At 39.5% G+C, this 16,976-nt stretch overlaps 1 protein-coding gene across 2 annotated transcripts in view; it reads left to right on the top strand.

Moving 5' to 3' along the window:
- The first annotated feature begins 359 nt into the window (after positions 1-359).
- Positions 360-16,976, top strand: part of LOC140715460 (fibroblast growth factor receptor 2-like) — a 182,349-nt gene continuing 165,732 nt past the window's right edge. For both annotated transcript variants that reach the window (XM_073027689.1, XM_073027690.1), the window contains exon 1: positions 360-469. The gene's annotated coding sequence lies outside the window, so the exon portion shown is untranslated. The remainder of the gene's footprint in view (positions 470-16,976) is intronic.

Genomic DNA, 16,976 nt, shown 5'->3' on the forward strand with positions numbered 1-16,976 from the left:
CGATTAATTTCTCCTGATCAAAATGCCAAACCGGGTCAGACACAAATTATTTCCGTTATTATATTTCATAACAGTCCAGAGGTGAGAAATATATTTCAAATCTGATCACCTGTTATTTCACTAGACTCGACAAATAATTAATTATAAATAAGAAATCATTTAAGAGTAATAACTGATGTTACAACGTGCTCCTTAAACTGTAACATGAAGCAGTGAAAACAAATCGGAGAAAATAAATGAATACTTTTTAAAGTAATGGTGTCCTATTAAACGTGCGTGTTTGTATTAAAATAATAAAGGTTATTAAAGAATGTAGTTTGTATTCAGTGCCTGTGGAAAACCCAGTGTGCGCTCAGTTCTGCAGGGTTGTGATCACGTGAGCGGAGTAGAGCTGGAGTTCGGGATAGTTGTAAGAAAACAAGCTGAAAGTTTAGGGATCGCGCTACGCTGCTGTCAGTGTTTCACTTGGGTGAGTGCACATAATCTCTTGCCATTCTGTTTGCTTCTGCTCTTATGCAAAGTGCAATGGTGAAATGAGTCTCGCAGATGTCAATTAAAGAACTTTTAAGCACATTGTAAAAGGCTGCTGCCAATATAATCAAGACAGGAAAGGGCAGATATTTCTGAAAGCAGCGGAAGATGGCGACTCGAGCATCTTTCATTGCTCCAAGTTCCCGTGGAATGTTTCGTTTGCGGTATCAACGGAGTTCCGAGAGCTTTCTGCGAACCCTTCCAACGCAGCCCCCTTGGCGTAAAATGAATGAGCCAGTGTAGATGAAGGTTCCTGAGTTTCTATGTAAACAGTGCTAATTAAAATACAGGAGCAGAAACCTTCAACTGCGTGAAAATGACTTTAATGTGTGAGATCACCTTGTAAAAAAGAAATGCATCAGTGATCAGTGGAACAGCAAACTAAGAAAGATTAAAGAGTAAAATCAGATTAAATGGGGGGGGGGGGGGGGACGTATCGAGTGTTGATGTGAGTCCTGGTTAGAAAAAGAATAGTGTGAGTTGGGAGAGTGAGTACAAATCTGGCGCTGAGTCCCAGTAAAGAAATTTTCTGTGCAAGACTGTACATTTCCCCAACTTCGCAGTGACATTACGACAGGAAAGATGAGGTGGATTTGGGAAGGGATCCTCTGTGAAATGTTTTTTTTTGTTATTCACTGATTTTGCGTTCTTTTGAGAGGGCTATGGGCCAGGGCTATGAACGTGGGCCGAGAAGTCTGGACCTTGTAATGTAACCGCGGAATCCAGCCAACTAACTGTCGGAATTTATTCAATTCCCCCACAAGACATGAGTTTATATACTAAAAGAAGCAGCCCCGCCAGTACTGAATTAAATTAAACTGCATCGAAACTTCCCTTCGGCATTTTTGCTATTCAATATCCTGCGTTGTTTACTTACAGTGAAACGATTTTACAGCAAGACTAACATTCTGCCATATTCAGAGGATTTTTTAAAAAAAAAGTACATATTCAGAAGTAAAGTTGTTACTTTGAGTGCACGAATGGTATTGCCCTTTACTTTGGGGGCGGCGAAGCCCCTCGGCCTAAGCCGCGGGTGTGATGAAGCAGTTGCCGGGGAGGGAGGGCGGCCGGCCGGCCGGGCAGGGGGTTTCTCTGCCCCCGTTGCAAAGCCGAACCGAGCCGCTGGCCGTTGCCACGGTAACGGGGCCTGGCGCCCGGTCCACCCTGCTCTGACAGCTGGGAGACTGATAGCGCTGCCATTGTTTGAATGGCTCTCTCATTGTACTCGGTGGGTAAGCACCCCGATGCGATTTAAATGTTAATGGCACAGATGCAGGAATGCAGCAGCTTATTCTGTGCCGTCAAGTACTTTTCTTTGAGAGGAGTTTGCCTTACGGGGTGGGAGGGGAGGGGGCTGCAAACGGAGTTTTGAAAAATTTGCAACTTGCAGCTCTTTAGTTCTGGAAAACACTTTGGATGTTTTTGCATCTTAAATTTGCTATTGAAATATAAGCTGTCAGTCAACTTTATACTTGATGCAAAGGGATGAGAGGCTGACATATTGTTAAAGAAATCACGAGGTCCTTAATATTAGACACATGTTTAATATAATTTTCTATGACATCATTTTCCTCAAGGATTTCTTTATTGAAGAAATATTGGAATTCTATTTTAAAGCAGTAATTGATGTTCACACAAAATGTTTTTTTTCCAATCTTTCATGACGATGTAAAACGCAAAGCAACACATGCCTTTTATGATTTGTTTTCTGAAATTTTGAGTTCTCTTACAACCATGCCATCTTCACACATTGATCTTTTTGGATAGTTTCACAGTTCAAAATAAATTATTATCAAAGTGCATATATGTCACCATAAAACCCTGAGATTCATTTTGTGGGCATTCACAGTTAATACAAAGAAACAAAAACACAAGCAAAATAATAATAATAAATAAATAAATAAACAAACAAGCAAGCAATAAATATCAAAAACATGATATGAAGAGTCCTTGAAAGTGAGCCCATAGGTTGTGGAAACAGTTCAGTGTTGGGGTGAGTAAAGTTGAGAAGTTATCCCCTCTAGTTCAAGAGCTGTAATAACTGTTCTTGAATCTAATGGTTGTGAGTACTAGGATCCTGTACCTCCTTCCAGACAGCAATAGTAAGAAGAGAGCATGGCTTGTTGTATAACAGTGGTAGAGTGTGTTGGGACTCCTTCTACTGCAGGTGATATATATATATATATATAGATGTATGTGTGTGTGTGCCTGTGCCTTTATTTATTTATTTATTTATTTATTGAGATACAGTGTGGGATATCCTCTTCCAGCCCTTTGAGCCACACCCCTCGATTTAATCCTAGCCTAATCGGTATGTCTTTGGACTGTGGGAGGAAGCTGGAGCACCTGGAGGAAACCCGCACGGTCAAGGGGAGAATATACAAACTCTTTATTGGCAGCGTGGAACCTGGGTCGCCTGTACTGTAAAGCATTGTGTTAACCATGATGCTGCTGTTCTGCCCCTTTTCATGATGAATTTGGCAGAGATATTTTCAAACAAGCCTGACTGAACTCCCTGACAATGATTTGAAAGATGTTGTTCTAGGCCTTTTTTCATTTGCTAATCATTTTATGATGTTCCCAACATTAAGCCCTAATTTCACTTATTTAAGTCAACTGGACAGGCCACTTCATTCTTGTACCAAACTCCGGAAATTGTCGGAAGAAAGTGGAGAGTAATTGAGTTTTAGTGACTTGGAGGATTGTGTGCATTGAGGCTGCACAGGGTTCAGGACTAGATGCTTTGCTTTTTGTGATATTTTTTATTTTATTCAATGTAAAAATTATGGTTTAAGTATTTTTGGAATTCAGGAAGGTAATAATGATTTGGTTTCATAAGCACTGACAGATAGAATTGTTATGTAACTTCTGTTTAAACATACCGTGGGTTAACAATGAAGAATCATATTCTGGAAGAATTAGAGAACTTTTATTTATAGTAATAAACAAATGCGTCTTAACCCAGCCATATGCTGGAACATTCTAGCAATCCTGTGCACGCTCAGTGCTCTGCCCAATCATGTACTGGCACATCATGGCACATGATATCACCACATCTGATGACACGGCCATAGTGGGGTGTGTCAGGAATGGACAGGAGGAGGAGTATAGGAAACTGATACAGGACTTTGTGATATGGTGCAACTCAAACTACCTGCGTCTCAATGTCACCAAGACCAAGGAGATGGTGGTGGACTTTAGGAGATCTAGGCCTCATATGGAGCCAGTGATCATTAATGGAGAATGTGTGGAGCAGGTTAAGACCTACAAGTATCTGGGAGTACAGTTGGACGAGAAGCTAGACTGGACTGCCAACACAGATGCCTTGTGCAGGAAGGCACAGAGTCGACTGTACTTCCTTAGAAGGTTGGCGTCATTCAATGTCTGCAGTGAGATGCTGAAGATGTTCTATAGGTCAGTTGTTGAGAGCGCCCTCTTCTTTGTGGTGGCGTGTTGGGGAGGAAGCATTAAGAAGAAGGACGCCTCACGTCTTAATAAGCTGATAAGGAAGGCGGGCTCTGTCGTGGGCAAAGTACTGGAGAGTTTAACATCGGTAGCTGAGCGAAGGGCGCTGAGTAGGCTACGGTCAATTATGGAAAACCCTGAACATCCTCTACATAGCACCATCCAGAGACAGAGAAGCAGTTTCAGCGACAGGTTACTGTCGATGCAATGCTCCTCAGACAGGATGAAGAGGTCAATACTCCCCAATGCCATTAGGCTTTACAATTCAACTGCCAGGACCTAAGAACTTTTTTTTTAAAGCTATTATTAATGCTTTTTGAGTTAGTGATTTAGATGCATATCATATTATTACTGAGTTAAGTATTGTATGTAATGAGTTTTTGCTACAACAAGTGTATGGGACATTGGAAAAAATGTTGAATTTCCCCATGGGGATGAATAAAGTATCTATCTATCTATCTATCTATCTATCTTATTTTCCTTAAAAGAAAAACAATTAACAGCATTAATCAAAGCAAATACATAATTCAACAAGTCTCTATCAGCCTCTCTGTGTGTTTATGAAAATGAGTAGACCTTCTAAGTGGTACACACAGTTCTTGTGTTCCTTGTTATTATTTACATGATTTGTCTCGTCTTCATCAGATAACTGAATCTCTGAAGTTGGCTCTTTCTTGAGGTCTTTGCGATTTCTTCTTAACACTGCTCCCTCCTCTGTTTGGACCATGTATAATCTGGGTTGTACTTGTTCAAGGACTGTAGCTTTCTGTGTCCATGTGCTCATTTTGTCTTGTATTCTTATTTCCTCTCCTGGATGCAATTCAGGTAATGAAGAATCATATTCTGGAAGAATTAGAGAACTTTTATTTATAGTAATAAACAAACACGTCTTAACTCAGCCACGTGCTGGAACATTCTAGCAATCCTGCGCACGCTCAGTGCTCTGCCCAATCACGTACTGGCACATCATTGCATGTGATATCACCACAAGAATTAAAAGAGAAATGTGAAGTAATGTTTTGTGGATGGCAACTGAGCAAGAAAATATACATCAACAAAGTAGATTAATAGAAAGTGATTGTTGTTAGGAAAGTGTATGGGATAGTTGCCTTTACAAGTTAAGGCATCCTATGTAAGAGCTGGATTAAACAATAGTTAGGCCTCAGAGAAAATACTGTGTATATTTCTGGTCACTACACTACTGAAAGGATTCAATATTACTAGAGAGGGCACAAGGAAATTTTTGAAGATGTTGCTATGGATTGAAATTTAAGTTACTTATTGAAAGGACAGCAGACAGCACAAGTAGGGGAAAAATATGTGAAAGGATGGCTGGGACAAAAAGCCTCTTCCCATTTAGAGGTCCTGGATGAGCATTAACATGGCTGTACTGAAAGTTGGGGACTTGAAGTAATTTAAGCAAGATTCTGGATGGTGTAGAAATGTGTGCCTCCTGTGCTATGAGTTTTGGATGTTCTTCGAGGATATCATTGCTGCATTTCCTGTAATACAGTTTTATTTGGTAGATAAATGGTTAAATCACAAAATACTTGATGGCACCTCTCATTGCATGATTTGTTCAATAAATGTTCAACAGAAATCACAGAAATCTAGGGATACTAATTTGTAATTTGTTGAGGAAGTTTACATGCATCTGAAATTTTTAAAGAGGAACATTACAAGTATAAAGTATTTTTGTTACCATCTCTTAAGACGTCTGAATTTATCAACATCAGAATATAAAAGACATTTAGTTGTAATTGTCTTTTATGACATTGATGTGAAGTCTAAAACAAAAGTAACCTTGTTTTGTCCTAAATGTGTAGTGTTAGTCATGTTTTTATCCCACTTGTCCTTCAACTGTTTCTAATTTTGTGAGATCATTCTGAAACAGGTTTTTTTTTCTCTTGAACCATGTTCTCTCCAAGATGCATTATAAACACTCCACTCATTTCTTACACTTTTTTTTGTATAAGGACTAATTAGCTGAGCGAAGGGCGCTGAGTAGGCTACGGTCAATTATGGAAAACCCTGAACATCCTCTACATAGCACCATCCAGAGACAGAGAAGCAGTTTCAGCGACAGGTTACTGTCGATGCAATGCTCCTCAGACAGGATGAAGAGGTCAATACTCCCCAATGCCATTAGGCTTTACAATTCAACTGCCAGGACTTAAGAACTTTTTTTTAAAGCTATTATTAATGCTTTTTGAGTTAGTGATTTAGATGCATATCATATTATTACTGAGTTAAGTATTGTATGAAATGAGTTTTTGCTACAACAAGTGTATGGGACATTGGAAAAAATGTTGAATTTCCCCATGGGGATGAATAAAGTATCTATCTATCTATCTATCTATCTATCTATCTATCTAATTAGCCAGAGCATTTCCTATTAATTCTTGAGGACTTTAGATAGCTCCCTTGAATACTTCTATTTTGGAATGTACTGTAATTGCAGTTCTGATTACAGTGGATTCTGGTTAATTGGGTCATCAGTTAATCAGGGTAGCTGCTTATTTGGGACAACTCATAAAGAACAAAAACTAATTGAGAAAACAGCCGGGATTCCTTTCATTTATTTGGGGCACTGTGCCACTTAATTGGGGCAAGAAGCTGCAAGAGCAGTTTTAAAATAGCTTCAGTTGTGTGCATTTGTGTTCAAAAGGCAGTGATTTTTTTTGTCATTGATAATTGATGAGAAATAAGCAGGAAGATAATTCAGAACTGCTTTGCTCACTGTGGTTTCAAGCATGCAGGCTTGGAGATGCCAGAAATAGCCGGGAGCGAAAATGAAATGATTTCACTGCTTCAACAAGTGGGGAATTATGAAGGTATTGACGATTCTTAAATGTTACTATGAGGATGAAGTCATCAACAGCATTGAATGAAGGCAGTCCATTATCTGCTTTAGGTGTCTGTAGTAATTTTGTTCATTTACAGTCAAAAGAGCCCAATGTGGATGAAGTCCTCCCATCAATATGCATTAGGAACTAATACACAGGTTTCTAGTACTGAAGTAATATTGATATATTCTTTTTTGTTCTGTATTTCATTTAAATACGTAATTTGCTACTCAGTTTGTTTTCTTTATACCTTTTCAACTATTTCCATGAAACTTCAGCTAGTTGGGGCAGCCACTTAATGGGGTCAAAATGTACTCGTCCTGAAGTGTCCCAATTATCCAGAATCCACTGTATTTGATTCTCCATTATAAAACTTTACCCTCTCCTTTTTTAAAATATGGCTACCATAATTTCTCTGATCAGTAACAGAATACAAATTCTGTCACTACAGCAAATTAAGGAAATTTCTGTCACCATTGGAGTTATTCTTGGCAGTATTTTTAGTTTTTAAATAAATTTAAGGTATGGTGATGTTGAATACTATAAGATGGACAGCTGGAATGTGAGCTCTTGAATTAAGTGCCTTAGTCATGCAAAGTTTAGAGTGGAAGTAAAGAGAAGGCTAACACAGCAACCTTGGCCTCTGTACCTCCCTCTGTAATTGGATCCTCGACTTCCTAACCAGAAGACCACAGTCTGTGCGGATTGGAGATAACATATCCTCTTCGCTGACGATCAACACTGGCGCACCTCAGGGGTGTGTGCTTAGCCCACTGCTCTACTCTCTGTATACACATGACTGTATGGCTAGGCATAGCTCAAACACCATTTACAAATTTACTGACGATACAACCATTGTTGGTAGAATCTCAGGTGGTGACGTGAGGGCATAGAGGAGTGAGATATGCCAACTGATGGAATGGTGCCGCAGCAACAACCTGGCACTCAACGTCAGAAAGAAGAAAGAGCTGATTGTGGACTTCAGGAAGGGTAAGGCAGAGGAACACATAACAATCATAAAGGGATCAGAAGTGGAGAGAGTGAGCAGCTCCAAGTTCCTGGGTCTCAAGATCTCTGAGGATCTAACCTGATCCCAGCATATTAATGTAGTCATAAAGAAGGCAAGACAAAGGCTATACTTTATTAGGAGTTTGAAGCGATTTGGCATGTCAACAAATACGCTCAAAAACTTCTATAGTTGCACCATGGAGAGCATTCTGACAGGCTGCATCACTGGTATGGAGGGTCTACTGCACAGGACTGAAAGAAGCTGCAGAAGGTTGTAAATCCAGTCAGCTCCATTTTGGGTACTAGCCTACAAAGTATCCAGGACATCTTCAGAAGCCAGAGAGTGTAAGTACTGTAGATGGTTTCCTTTCTGACTGGAGGCCTGTGACTAGTAGAGTGCTGCAGGGATAGTTGCTGGATCCATTGTTGTTTGTCATCTATGTCAACATTCTGGATAATATGATTAACTGGATCAGCAAGTTTGCGGATGACACCAAGATGAACAGCGAGGAAGGCTATCATGGCTTGCAGAAGGTTCTGGATCAGCTGGAAAATGGGCTGAAAAATGGCAGATGGAATTTAATGCAGACAATTTTGTACTTCAGTAGGACCAACCAAGATAGGTCTTATGTAGTGAACAGTAGTGCACTGAGGTGTGTGGTAGAACAGAGGGATCTGGGAATACAGGTCCATAATTTGTTGAAAGTGGTGTTACAGGTAATAAGAAATTTTTTGGAACGTTGGCCTTCATAAATAAACGTATTGTGTACAGGAGATGGGATGTTATGTTGAAGTTGTAAAAGACTGTGTGTGTGTGTGTGTGTGTGTGTGTGTGTGTGTGTGTGTGTGTGTGTGTGTGTGTGTGTGTGTGTGTGTGTGTGTGTGTGTGTGTGTGTGTGTGTGTGTGTGTGTGTGTGTGTGTGTGTGTGTGTCTCGCCGGGGCACTGTCATGACAAGCTTTTTGCACTGATCTTTTTGGCGATTGCTCGTCATACGGTGTGTCTGCACATCTGAAACCTGGCAGAGCCCATCAGTCCCCGATTCGAACTCGGGAGCCTTCACTCCAAAGTCTGGCACTGATGCCATTATGCCACCAGCCGGCATATAAGACATTGGTGAGGCCTAATATGGAGTATTTTGTTTAGTTTTGGTCACCTACTTAAAGGAAAGATGTAAACAAGGTTGAAAGAGGACAGAGAAAATTTCCGAGGATGTTGCTGGATCTGGAGGACCTGAGTTATAAGGAAAGATTGAATAGGTTAGGACTTTATTCCTTAGAATGTGGGAGCTTGGATGGGACTACAACCAGAGGTCATTGATTAAGGGTGAAAGGTGAAAAATTTAAGTAGAACATATGGGAAAACTTCTTCACTCATTTTGCCAGAGTTTGGAACGAGCTGACAACACAGGTGGTGCATGCGAGATTGATTTCAACATTTAAGCAAAGCTTTTATAGGTACGTGGATGGTAGGGGTATGGAGGGCTATGGTCCCACTGCAGGTTGATGGGAATAGGCAATTTAAATGGTTTTGGCATGGACTAGATGGGCCAATGGACTTATTTCAATGACTTTATGACTATCAGCGTCAGCCCAGCATCTGCCTACAATAGCAAGTATCACCACAGCAAAGTCACAAACAATATACAGGAGTCTCCAGAGATTATAACTGCTACATCACTCACTCAGTCACCTTTCAATCGATGTCAGACCAAGGAGATGATTATTAACTTTAGGTGGAGGAGACTGGAGGTTCATGAGCCAGTCCTCATCAGGGAGGGATTAGGGGTCAAGAGGGTCAGCAACTTTAAATTCCTCAGTGTTATCATTTCAGAGGATCTGTTCTGGAACCAGAAAAATGCAATTCTGTAAATGCAATTATGAAGAAAATACAGCAACACCTCTACTTTCTTAGAAATTTGTGAAGACTTGGCGTGTAATAAAAAAATATGACACTTCTATAGTTGTGTGTTGGAGAGTATATTGACTGGTTGTATCATGGCCTGGTATGGAAGCACCAATGCCCTTCTATGGAAAGCTTACAAAAAGTAGTGGTGTTACGTACCCGTGACATGTGACAGTGGTACCCTTGTCCCGTGACTGGGGTTGAAGCTATACTGGACGTGAGGTAATGGTCTTGTGATGGTGGAGTGATGTCATTTTCCCGCCAGTAGAGATCATGTGACAGTTTTTTTTTACAGGGTATAAAAGGAGGACCCCTCCCTGTGAGGAGGGGCAGTTCGTGGCTGGATTTGCCATGTTGACTTCATGCCACTGCGTGATTTAATGTTATGACGCAGTTTAGTTGAAAGATGAAGTTTTATCTAATACCTAAAGTTTAAAAGTCATTGCCAGCAGTTTCTTTACAATACTGCTAGTTGAGAATCAGTGGAGAGTGAAGATTGGAGTTCGGGAGTTAAAGATCGAGAAGAATCGATTTTCGACGGTGAAACGGGTTCGACCTTGTTTGATCCTTATTCGGAAGGATTTCGTTGACTATTCTCGTGTTAATCCCTGAGAATCCAGAAAGGATTGAGAATAGTGCGGTAAAGGAAAGGTCAGTGCCTTTAAGCCGTTTTGTTTCGTAAAATTCTTTGTGGGAAGAGTTTGACTTTGGGGAACCGAAGCAAAACGACGTGAAAGAGAATTTAAATCGTCTTAAAAAGTCTCTCCTTTTAAATGGACTGTGAGCATTTTGAACTTTTGGCAATACTACTTTAAAGAACTGTTCTTGCAACATCGCTTTAAGGACTGTAATCTTCATTGCTTTAAGAACTGTTCAAGCTGCCGCACAGCAGCTGATTTCCGGTTACGTTAGTGATTTGTTTAATTTTGGGGGGTTTGTTTTCAGTGTTTAATAAACGTGTTATTTGTTATAAAAACCCTTGCCTAACTCATATATTTATTGTTGCCTGAATCCGTAACAGTGGTTACAGCCCAATCTGTCATGGGTAAAGCCCTCCCCACTATTGAACATATATACACAACGTGCTGTCTCAGGAAAGCAGCATCTATCAAGAACTCCCACAAACCACACCATGCTCTCCTCACTGCTGCCATCAAGAAGAAGGTACAGGAGCCTTAGGGCTCATACCATCAGATTCAGGAACAGTTACTACTTTTCAATCATCAGGCTCTTGAACCAGAGAGGATAATTCACCCCATCTCTGAAAAGTTCCCATGAACTATGAACTCACTTTCAAGGACTTTACATCTCATTGTCTTGATATTTATTGCTTATTTATTTATTATTATTATTTCTTATTTTTCTCATTTTTATCTGAACAGTTTGTTGCTTTTTTTGCACATTGGTTGTTGTCTATCCTGTTAGGTGCGGTCTTTCATTGATTCTGTTGTCTTTCTTGACATGAAATTGCAAAAGTTCTTTGATAATAAATTAACTTTGAACTTTGAATCAATCCAAGTCTCAAATTTACAAGACTATTATGCACTTTTGATAAAGTCATCACATTGTCTCCCATCATCCTTGTTGACCAATAGCACTATGCATGGCAAACCTCTGTATACAAAATGGATTCCTCTATAGAGGTTAGAAATACAACCTGGTAAGTGAAACTTTGCTCACAAACAACGAAGTATCAACTGTTGCAAACTTTATTTGGGCCATCCGTCTGAACTTTGTTTCATACAGTTCTTATTTACTCCCTTTTGACTTAATTATTTTACAGATAAAAGCAAGAAATAATGCAGTCGATTCTGGTTAATTGGGACATCAGTTAATCAGGGTAGCTGCTAAATTGAGACAATTCTTAAAGATTAAAACTAAAATGAAAAAATATCTGTGTTTCTTGTGTTTATTTGGGCTCACAATGCCATTTAATTGGGATAGGAAACTTGCCAAACAGGTTCTAACTAGTGTCAGTTGTATGCATTTGTGTAGCTGTTAGAAACTGCAAGCAGTTTTTAAATAGTGTCAGTTACATGTGTTTGTGTTCAAAAAGCAGCCATTTTTGTCATTGATATTTGCTGAGAAATAAGCAGTAAGACAATTCAGAACTGTTTTGCTCACTGCAGTTTCAAGCATTCAGGCTTGGAGATGCCAGAAATGGCATGAAGTGAAAGTGAAATGATTTTGCTTCAACAGTTAAGAATTATGAAGGTGTTGACAATTATCTTAAATGTTACAATGAAAATAAAGATTTGGAGGGTGCAGTCATCGACAGCATTGTATAAAGACAGCCCACTATCTGCACTAGGTGTTCATTTACAGTCAATCAAAAGAACACAGCACTTGAATCTATTAGGAACTAATATTTTTATGGTATTGTAGTGGTATTGGTGATCTTCTAATTTGTTCTGTTTTTCATTTAAATATATCAATTGTTACTAAGTTAAACAGTAGTTTGTCTTTTTTATACCTTTTAACTATTTCCATGAAACTTTGGCTAAATGGGGCAGCTGCTTAATTAAGCCAAAATGTACTGGTCCTGATGTGTCCCAATTAACTGGAATCCACTATGTTTATGAAACACAACATCTGGTTGTACTCATTCCTCTTTTGCTCTTGTGAAATTACTTTACCTTTTTCACTTGATCCTCTAAACCCTAGTTTACAATTCTCTTCACAACCCTGTTTTTGCTGTCGGCCAGCTGGTTGAAGTGGAGCCTGCGTTAATAGTATAGTCTCTTTTAGTCTTGGTACTGATGCAGGTGTCCATGGAAATTGATCTATTTACCAACTTTACCCCTTTAACCACATGGTCAATAGGCATTTCAAATGCGTAATATAGAAGTCCTTTTGTTTAGCACCATTCTCCCCATACAATTCAAATAGGATCTTTCCATTCATTATAAGACTTCCAGTTATGCTTCTAAGAGGTGATGTCTCTTTATTGGACTACACAGTGATTTGTTATTTAATTAAAAGCTGTCAACCTAAATCTCAAACCTGCTGAGTCTTTCCACAATTTTCTGTTTTTATTTCAGATTACCAGTATCTTCGGTTTTATTTCTTATAATGACCACAATTTTTTTATTTCTATAAATATGTGACAAAAATATGTTTTTAAATTTGATTTGTGGAAAATTCAGCCTAAATTATATCAACCTAGATGAGTAATAAGCTCTTACTCAGAGTTCATTGTATAAACATGGTGCTGGTTACTTGATCCACTCTGAGGTATACTTAATTATATTTACATGCATAAGGAATGCAGTGACTGATACTGTGGGTTCTCAGAGTGTGAAAATTTGAGTCATCTTTGAAGAAAGAGCTGCTTTTTCCATGGAAAGGTTAAAAGGAAAGATTGTATTATATGAAAAGTTCATATATTTTACAAATTTCACGACACATACTGATGAGAATAAATTTGATTCTGATATATTTAATTATATTATGTTTAAACTTAATGGCGAAATAGTATTAAATGAGTATACTTCATCACTGCCACATTTTCATTAATATAAGAGTACAATAGGTAATTACTTTCCAGCAAAGAACTAATGTTTCCTGTGTCTGTAAAATTGTGTAGTCGTTCTATTTCTCCTAATTAGTTTCTCTATTTCATCACAGTATTAATTGCATTTAGGAAACCTACAAGCAGTTAATCCAGCTTCTATTAATATGTAGAGATCATCTGAACATCTAGATAGTTTGATAGGATTAGAAATGTAGCTTCGTTAGACAGATATGCCACTCAATAAGATTATAACTGATCTCATTTGTTTCCCCTTTTGATCACCATATCATTTAATTCAGTTAGTATTCAAATATGTATTGAACATACTCAGTGATGATTATACAGATTCCTCTGGAGAGAATTCCAAAGATTTTCAACCCTCTAAAGGAGAAATCTTTCCTCATCTCAGCTCTAAGATGAGGCAAGGGAATTTCTTACTGTAAGATGTTTTACAATTCCCTATTCCTTTGACTTCTCTTTATTTCTTTTTCAGACTCCTTGTATTCCTTACAGATTAATTGCCCAGTTAACTTTATAGAATCATCAAACATGAATGTATTATACTCTCAGTTAAGTAGATTGTAAATGACATAAATCCCGGGACTGAGTGCCTTGATATTCAGCCCCCACAAATATTTTTACATTTTACTGTTTCATTTTCTAAATTTAAAATATGTTGAAGTAAGATTTTTTGAGCTTATCTACAAAACATTGTGCATCATGTCAATTCAAAAGAAAAATTCAGAAACCTGTCAACAATTTACTAAAAATTAGAAAACAAAATTGTGAGGCTGAGGAAGTATTCAGCCACTTGTAATTACTATGTTAACTTTCCTACATTACAAACTCACCCAATTTGTTGATGTAGAAAATTGGAGGATTACCTGTTTTTGATGAATTCGTAAGAATAAATACTCCCTCTCTCTGTAAGGTCCAATAGTATGGTAGATTTTTAACAGACTAAACCACAATGAAGTCGAAAAAGCATTCAAGGCAAGTCCAGGAAATGCCAATAGAGAAGTGCAAATCTAGGGAAAGGTACAATACCATTTTAAAGACATTGAACATACCTCGGAGTTTAGTGCAGTCCATCATGAAAAAGTGGAAAAATATGAGATCACAGAAACACTGTCTAAGTAAGGCCGTCTCTCTAAGCTTAATCACTGGAGAAGAATTGCTCTTGTAAGAGAGGCTACTGTGACGCCAACAGTTGATCTGAGTGAGCTGCAGAAGTCAATGGCTACAACTGGAGATGAAGTTCATGGTTCCACAATATCTTATCTAAGGCTTTGCACAAAAAGGGTATTTAAGCAAGAGTGACAAGGAAGAAGCCTGGCTTTAAAAAAAAAGGCATATACTTGCCCATAAAGACTTCGCAAAGTATTGTTAGGATGTGGAAGAAGCTCTTATGGTCAGCTGAGACTAAGTGGAAACTTTTTGGCATAAACACAAACGGTACATGTGGCGTAAATCTGCTGCACATCTGCTAGATAACGCCATTCCTACTGTAAAGTATGGTGAAGGTGGCATCATGTAATGGGGATGCTTTTCAGCAACGTGGACTGGAAATCCGGTCAAGATTGATGGAAAGGTAAATGCTGTAAGTACAGGGAGATCCTGGATAAAACCTGCTAGCCTCTGCCAGAAAACTTAAACTGGGGAGGAAGTTTGTCTTTCAGCAGGACAACGACCGAAAGCAGAATGCCAGAGCAACCATGGAATGGCTTCAAATGAAAAAAATTGATGCCCTTGAGTGGCCCAGTCAAAGTCCTGACTTTAACCCCATTGAACATCTCTGGCTATATATATGTATATATATATACATATATATATATATAAATGTATTTTTTTTTCTCTCACCCCTTATGGGTGGTGTATATATGTATTTTTCTCTCAGCCTCGGGTCTTCTGCCAGAGGCCTGGGAGCTTGAGGTTTGGCATAGTACCCTTGCTGTTCCTAGTAGTGCACTCTTCTGGACCAAGATCTCAGATGTTGCTTCCGGGATTTGTTGGAGCTTCTCTCCCAGTCCAGGTGTCACAGTTCCAAGTGCTCCTGTCACTACCGGGATTACTCTGGCTTTAACTTTCTACATCCTTTCTATCTACTCTTTCAAGCTCTGGTATTTCTCCAGCTTCTCATACTCTTTCTTCCTGATGTTGCTGTCATTCAGGATTGCCACATCTATTACTATTGCTTTCTTCTGTTCCTTGTCCAGTATTACTATATCTGTTTGGTTGGCCACTACCTACTTATCAGTCTGTATTTGGAAGTCCCACAGGATCTTAGCTCTGTCATTTTCCACTAACTTCTTGGCTTCTAGGCTTCTTATGCCAGCCTCATCTGATGTCTAGGGATGGTAAATCCCGTGCAGTGGCTTATCTTGCCACGGCCTCTGATCCTCTGGCTCTGCTTCAGCTATTTGGACTTGGGAGTGTTCAATCCATACTCAGCGCCGAAATTCCTGCACACAATTTCTGCAACTTGGTTGTGCTGTTCAGTGTATGCTGTCCCTGGCTGCATCTTGCACCCTGCTACTATGTGCTGGATGATTTTAGCAGATTTCTTGCACAGTCTGTATCTTAGGTCTTGTCTGGTGTGATAGACCCCTGCACCTATTGCTCTTGTGCAGCGCCTCTGTGCTGTCCCTTAGTCCTGCCATTTCCAGCCTTTGGTAGGATTTTCTTATGCCAGCCTCATCTGATGTCTGGGGATGGTAAATCCTGTGCAGTGGCTTATCTTGCTACGGCCTCTGATCATCTGGCTCTGCTTCACCCACTTCCATTTTCATGTCCTCTGCTTGCAGTTGGAGGTATTCTCCAAACAAGTCATCCTTTGGAGCCATCTTCCTGACATACTCATGGGTGTTTCACATTTCTTCCAGACACTTCCAGGTCCCCATCCTTCTTTATTCTGGTGGGTGTACACTTGCTCAACGTTGGACTTTGGGTGGAATCCTCCATGTATTGTTAGTAGTTTCCTGGTCTTGATGCTAGCTGCTTCCAGTTTGTTCCTTGGCCAGCATCCTATTGCAGCTGGGTATCTGATGGCTGGTAGGGTGAATCTGTTGATGGCTCTAATCTTGTTCTTCCCATTCAGCTAGCTTTTTAGGAGCTGTCTCACTCTTTGGAGGTATTTGGATGTTGCAGCCTTCCTTGAGTTCTCATCGTTATATCCATGCACCTGCAGGATCCGCAGGTATTTGTAGCTGTCCTGTATATCTGTTATGTGGCCTTCAGGTAACTTGACTCCTTCAGTCTTGATGAGTTTGCTCTTTTCACCATCATCCAGCTGCACTTTTCCAGTCCAAATGACAACCTAATGTCTCTGCTGTACACTGTTATCAGACGGATTAGTCTCTTTTGTTTCTGCCATACAGCTTGATGTCATGTACAGGAGGTGGCTGATGGTCACTCCACTCTTGAATCTGTACCCATACTCACTCTCTGAGATGATCTGGCTGAGGGGGTTCAAGCCTATGCAGAACAGCAGTGGGGATAGTGTTATCACCCTGGTATATTTTGCATCTGATGGTCACTTGTGCTATTTGAGTTAACTTCTTGCATTGTCCTCTAACAGCCCATTGAGTTCTTGATAAAGATCCTTAGTTGACCTTGTACAGAGACAGGCATTCCAGGATCCCTGTGTGAAGCATTGAGTTGTATGCTTTCTGGTAGTCAATTGAGGCCGTATATGTATATGTGGTGAAA

This window comes from Hemitrygon akajei, chromosome 23, assembly GCF_048418815.1.
Source record: "Hemitrygon akajei chromosome 23, sHemAka1.3, whole genome shotgun sequence".
Taxonomy (NCBI): domain Eukaryota; kingdom Metazoa; phylum Chordata; class Chondrichthyes; order Myliobatiformes; family Dasyatidae; genus Hemitrygon; species Hemitrygon akajei.